This window comes from Somniosus microcephalus, unplaced genomic scaffold (assembly GCF_052327205.1).
Source record: "Somniosus microcephalus isolate GS21.2 unplaced genomic scaffold, FLI_Smic_1.0 unresolved_chr4, whole genome shotgun sequence".
NCBI classification, from domain to species: domain Eukaryota; kingdom Metazoa; phylum Chordata; class Chondrichthyes; order Squaliformes; family Somniosidae; genus Somniosus; species Somniosus microcephalus.
The window spans coordinates 14694778-14700777 of record NW_028225182.1 but is presented as its reverse complement, the minus strand read 5'-3'; the positions used below and the strand labels follow the sequence as shown (position 1 = coordinate 14700777).

General features: G+C 44.5%; 1 non-coding gene across 1 annotated transcript; it reads right to left on the bottom strand.

Moving 5' to 3' along the window:
* Positions 1 to 4581: 4581 nt before the first annotated feature.
* On the bottom strand, positions 4582 to 4654 carry trnav-cac (transfer RNA valine (anticodon CAC)). The gene has a single exon. It is a non-coding gene; the product is annotated as a tRNA-Val (tRNA).
* Between the last annotated feature and the right edge of the window lie 1346 nt (positions 4655 to 6000).

Here is a 6000-nt window from a genome sequence, read left to right as displayed (position 1 = left end):
TGAATAACCTCACATTTCCCTACATTATATTCCATCTGCCACCTTATTGCCCGCCCACTCACTTAATCTGTCTATATCCCATTGTAGGCTCTTTGTGTCCTTCTCACAACATACTTTCCCACCTAGCTTTGGATCATCAGAAAACTTGGATACATTACACTCTGTCCCTTCATCTAACTCAGTAATATAGACTGTAAATAGCCGAAGCATGCACACTTGATCCTTGCGGCACCTCACTAGTTACAGCCTGCCAATCTGAAAATCACCCGATAAATCCTGCTCTCTATTTTCTGTCCGTTAACCAATCCTCTATTCTTGCTAATACATTACCTCCTGTCCCATTATCTTGTGTAACAAGCTTTTACGTGTTTCCTTATCGAATGCCTTTTGGAAATCCAAATATGCTGCCTCCACTGGTTCCCCTTATAGTTCCAATGAATGCCTGAAGCAGAACATCCCGTTGTGCGAATGGAGCCTGTTTGTCGGACAAGGCTACATGTAAGGAAGGAGTGTGGTAAGGAGATAAGGGAAGTGATACTCTGGTAACAAGGTCGGGTAATAAAAATCGAAAGTGCTGGAAACACTCAACAGGTCAGGCAGCAGCTGAGGAGAGAGAAGCAGATTTAACGTTTCCGGTCGAAAACCTTCCATCAGAAGGTGGGCAGTTGTGTTAGGTTACACTATTAAACGTGCAAATTGTCACGTAGTAGAGGTAAGGAAAAGATATCAAATGTTTGGAACAGATACTTTAGAATTCGATAAAGGTTTGATTAACTTGTATATCGAACTCGGAACTATAACGTGTAGGAGTTCCTCGGCTAAAATTCTCAAAGATTTGTTTAAGAGCTGTTGTTAATTATATGTCTAATTATTGCGGGATTAATAAATCTGACATTTAATGCTGCGAACACTTTTGCTGCACTGCGCGTTCTCCAGCTGTGCTCGGAGCGCCGTCCCCTTCAATCCATCGCTCACACGGACTGTTCCATTCACCATTTCTTTTCTCTGGGCCTTGGTGAAATTTCATAGTTTGAAAGCGACGCCTCTCAACCCAAAGCTCGTCACCGACTTGCTAACCGCTGCGCAGCGACCACACTCTGCTCCCGTGAGATGGAAGCCCAGGAGATGTTTCAAGCTCGAGTGCAGTTACAAGCAGAACTCATTCAAGAAAGTTCACATCATTGAGGCGCCTGAGTCTTTGCACCGATCTCCTTCCCAAAGCGTTGAGATTCATGTGGGGGTGATTTGGGCACATCTTTCCCCACACTACTTCAAGGGACTTCAATGGGCTTAAAGCGCTTTGGGACGTCCTGAGTTCGTGAAAAGCTCTGTATCAAAGCCAGTGTTATTTTTTGCAAAAGTTCGAACAGCAAGTTCATAATTCGCGGGCAAAAAAACGGCTCGTCCGGGATCTCTCGCAAGTTTCAACCAATAACCCCGAAGCGAGAATCATACCAACGAGCCAACTGATAAATTTGACTGGAGATAAGAGGTAAGCATTGTAAAACCATTTTATTTGTGTGGTTGTTCTTGATGAGCACTTAAGACCGAGACAGTGACCTTGTCTTTTCGAACAGCCTACTGAAGCGCTGCCCGGGCCCACTGCTGTAGTTGAATATTGGATGGGATAAAAATTGATAAAGAGGAGGTACTAGAAAGCTGGCTGTACCAGGACCAGTTGAAATGCATCCTAGGATGCTGAGGGGAGTAAAGGTGGGAATTACGGAGGTACTGACCATAATCTTCCAATACTCATTTGATATGGGGTGGTGCCAGACGTCTGGAGAATCGCAAATGTTACACCCTTGTTGAAAAAAGTGTATAAGGTTCAACCCAGCAACTACACGCCAGTCAGCTTAACGTCGGTAGTGAGGAAGCTTTTAGAAAGTGTAACCCTGCACAAAATGACCAGTCAATTGGACAAGTGTGGATTAATTAAGGAAAGTCTGCTCGGATTTGTTAAACGCAACTCGTCTTTTCCCAACTTGATTGAATTTTTTGATGAGGTGAAAGAGAGGGTTGATGAGGGAAATGCAGTTGATGTGGTGGACATGGACTTCCAAAAGGCATTTGATAACGTGCCACGTAACAGGCTTGCCAGCAAAGCTGAAGCCCATGGAATAAAAGGGACAGTGGCATGGATGTCAAATTGGCTAAGTGACAGGAAACAGAGAGTAGTGCTAAACTGTTGTTTCTCTGAATGCAGGAATGTACACAGTGGCGTTCCCCAGGGGCCGGTACTAGGACCACGGCCCTTCTTGACATATATTAATAAATTGGAGTTACGTGTCCAGGGCACAATTTCAAAATTTGCAGGTGATACAAAACTTGGAAGTATAGTGAGCAGTGAGGAGTGTAGTGATAGACTCCAAGTGGACATGGATCGGCTGGTGGAATGGGCGGACATGTGGCAGATGAAGTTAAAAACAGAAAAGTGCGAATTGATACATTTTGGTCGGAAGAACGAGGAGAGGCAATATAAACTAAAGGATACATTTCCAAAGTGGTTGCAGGAACAGAGAGACCTGGGGGTGTATGTACACAAATCGTTCAATGTGGCAGGACAGGTTGAGAAACCAGTTTAAAAAGCTTGCAGAATCCGGGGCTTTATAAATAAAGGCGCAGAGTACAAAAGCAAGGAAGTTATGATGAACCTTTATAAAACACTGGTTCGGCCACAACTGCAGAAATTATGTGTTCCAGAAAATTTTATCCTGTGCAATAACTGGTCCCATTAAATTAAACAAAAGTTGCCCCAGATTCCTTGTGACATAAGCAATGAACATTTTAAAGCAGACTCCTGAAATACAATCGGCCTGGAAAATGCGATCGGAAACTCGCCGCTGGCTAACGCCTCTGAATCTAAAAAACAATACGACTTACCTGGTGTCTCCAGAGCTTCGGACTCTTGCTGCCCTGGGCCTGCTGGCATACGCCTGCATAAAGGCCCATGGATCTCAGGGGCGCACACGGTTCACAAGCCTGGGTGTCCTTGTGCACCAGTCGCTGAAGGTAAGCGTGCAGCAGGCGGTTAAGAAGGCAAATGGTATGTTGGCCTTCGTAGCGAGAGGATTCGAGTACAGGAGCAAGGATGCCTTGCTGCAGTTGTACAGGGCCTTGGTGAGATCACATCTTGAGTATTGTGTGCAGTTTTGGTCGCCTTATCTGAGGAAGGATGTTCTTGCCATGGAAGGAGTTCAGCGAATATTCACCAGGCTGATACCTGGGATGGCAGGAATGACATATGAGGAGAGATTGGGACGATTGGGCTCGTACTCGCTGGAGTTTAGAAGAATGAGAGGGGATCTCATTGAAACTTATAAAATTCTGACAGTACTGGAAAGACTAGATGCGGGAAGGATGTTCCTGATGGTCGGGGACTCCAGAACCAGGAGTCACAGTCTAAGGATAAGGGGTAGGCCATTTAGGACAGACATGAAGAGGAATTTCTTCACCCAGAGAGTGGTGAACCTGTGGAATTCTCTACCACACAAGGCAGTAGAAGCCAATTCATTAAATATAATCAAGAAGGAGTTGGATATATTTCTTAAGGCTAAAGTGATAAAGGGATATGGGGAGAAAGAAGGGACAGGATACTGAACGTGGATGATCAGCCATGATCTCATTAAATGGCGGAGCAGGCTCGAGGGGCCAATTGACCTACTCCTGCTCCTACCTTCTATGTTTCTATGTGAATGGAGCAGGTGAACCGCTGAATCCCACTTTTAAGTGATCTCCCAAAGCGCTTGACAGTGGTGTGAAAAGAAATGAGTTCCACTTAGTAATTAAAAGTAAAGACTGTCAGAAGTGGGATTCGAGCCCACGTTTCCAGAGAAGATTACGACTTGAACGCAGCGCCTCAGAGCGCTCGGCCATCTTGACTTGCGTGTGTCTTTTCTGCAGCTCACCACTTCCGCATGGAAAACGTTTCAGTCCGGATGCTTGTTCAATGCTGCTCGAAGGCTCAGTGGCCGGGATATCATCTCCCCCGGAGTTTTCCTGAGCCTGTGCTCGGTATATGGGGAGGTTTGGCCCCGGTCCCTGGTATCTTGCAGCTCCAGGGATGGGCAATAACAATCTGAGCTCTGGAGCTGGGGAAGAGCGAATAATTAACGGGTTTGTTTCCGCGTCTGAAATGCGGCTTAGATCTGTTGGTATTAACCGAGGCCGGGGCTGCGAGATATTTCATTTTGTTCACGTTTAGTCAGAGGAATATCCGCAGTCAGGAGCTGAAAAGGACAAAGAGCTGAAAAAACACAAGAAAAAAGATAAGAAATATCAGCAATTGTGATCAACTCTTTAATCTGTTTTATGGTAGTTTAGTGGTTTAATTGTTTTAATCAACATTCATTAACCGAAAGCGTTGTTTTGCAGAATGAAGGAAATGCTCACAGTAAGAGACAGTCAAAAGTTGAATAAGTTAACTTTAATAATTTGCAAAGGTTTATTCAGTGATGAAGATTTATACCGCATCAGAATTTACGCACTGTGTATTTTAGCAGTCTGTTTTTAATTGTTCATTGCTTCTGACACAAGAAACCTGTTAAATTTATTTCAGAGAAAAAATAATCAGGAACATAAAGTTTCCGCCCGGGGTCGAATCGGGGACTTTTCGCATGTGAGGCGAACGTGATAACCACTACACTACGGAGACCTGTGCTTGATCTTGTTTCGAGAAAGCACTGTTCAGACAGAAGGGGCAATACAGAATCGCTCGTTCTGCAATGATTTCCTTTCACTGGCATTTCTCTGACCGAACTGCACAAGTCAAAAATGTTCCTTTCAAACTCATTAAACTGCCGAATTTCCTTCCCTCTGAATCTGATGCCTCTAGTTTTGCCCACTCAACCAATGTCCCTTTGCAATTTTCTGCTCCCTTCTGCACTACTTACTCTGCCACTAACGTAGTGTCGTTAAACTTGGTAATATATGCCTATAGAAGACTTTGGGATTACCTTTTATGTTAGCTGCCATTCTATTCTCAGACCCTCTCTTTGCCCCTCATATTTTCCTTTTCACTTCTCCTCTGAACTCTCTATATTCAGATATATTAGGATAGTTGAAGCCCCCATTATCACTAATCTATAATTCATATTCATAGAGTCATAACGGCACAGAATGAGGCCATTCGGCCCATCGATTCTGTTCCGGCTCTCTGTGGAGCAACCCATTCAGTCCCATTCCCCCGCTCTATCCCCATAGCCCTGCAAGTTTATTTCCCTCAAGTTTCTCTCCAGTCTCCCCTTGAAAACATTGAGTGTCTCCGCTTCTACGACATCCATCGGCAGCGCGTTCCTGGTTCTCACCACTCACTGCGTAAAAAAGTTTTCCTCTCATCCCTCGTGTATCTCTTGCCCAAAACCTTAAACCTGTGTCCACCAGTCCTTGTACCATCAACTAGTGGGAACAGCCTTTCCCCGTCTCGCGAATCCAAACATGTCATAATCTTGTACACATCTATCAAATCACCCCTCAACCTCCTTTTTCTTAAAATCATCCTGTGCAGCGCCTTGGGACGTTTTACTACGTTAAACATGCTATATAAATAGAGGTTGTTGTTGTAGTTGTTGTTGTGGTGATGAAAACAAATCCAGCTTCTCCAACCGGTCCTTGTATCTAACATGCCCCATCCCCAGAACCATTCTGGTAAATCTGCTCTGCACCCTCTCAAGGGCATTCACATCCTTCCTAAAGTGTGGTGATCAGAACTGGACGCAATACTCCAGTTGTGGCCTATCCAGCACTTTATAAAGGTTCAGCATAACTTCTCAACTTTTGTACTCAATACCTCTATTTTTGAAGCCCAAGATCCCATATGCTTTGCTAACCACTCTCTCAATATGTCCTGACACCTTCAGAGACCTATGTACATTAACTCCCAGGCGCCTCTGTCCCTGCACACTCCTTAAAACTGTGCCATTAAGTGTATATTGCCTCTCCCTTTTCCTTCTACCAAAATGCATCACTTCACACTTCTCTGTATTAAATTCCATCTGCCAT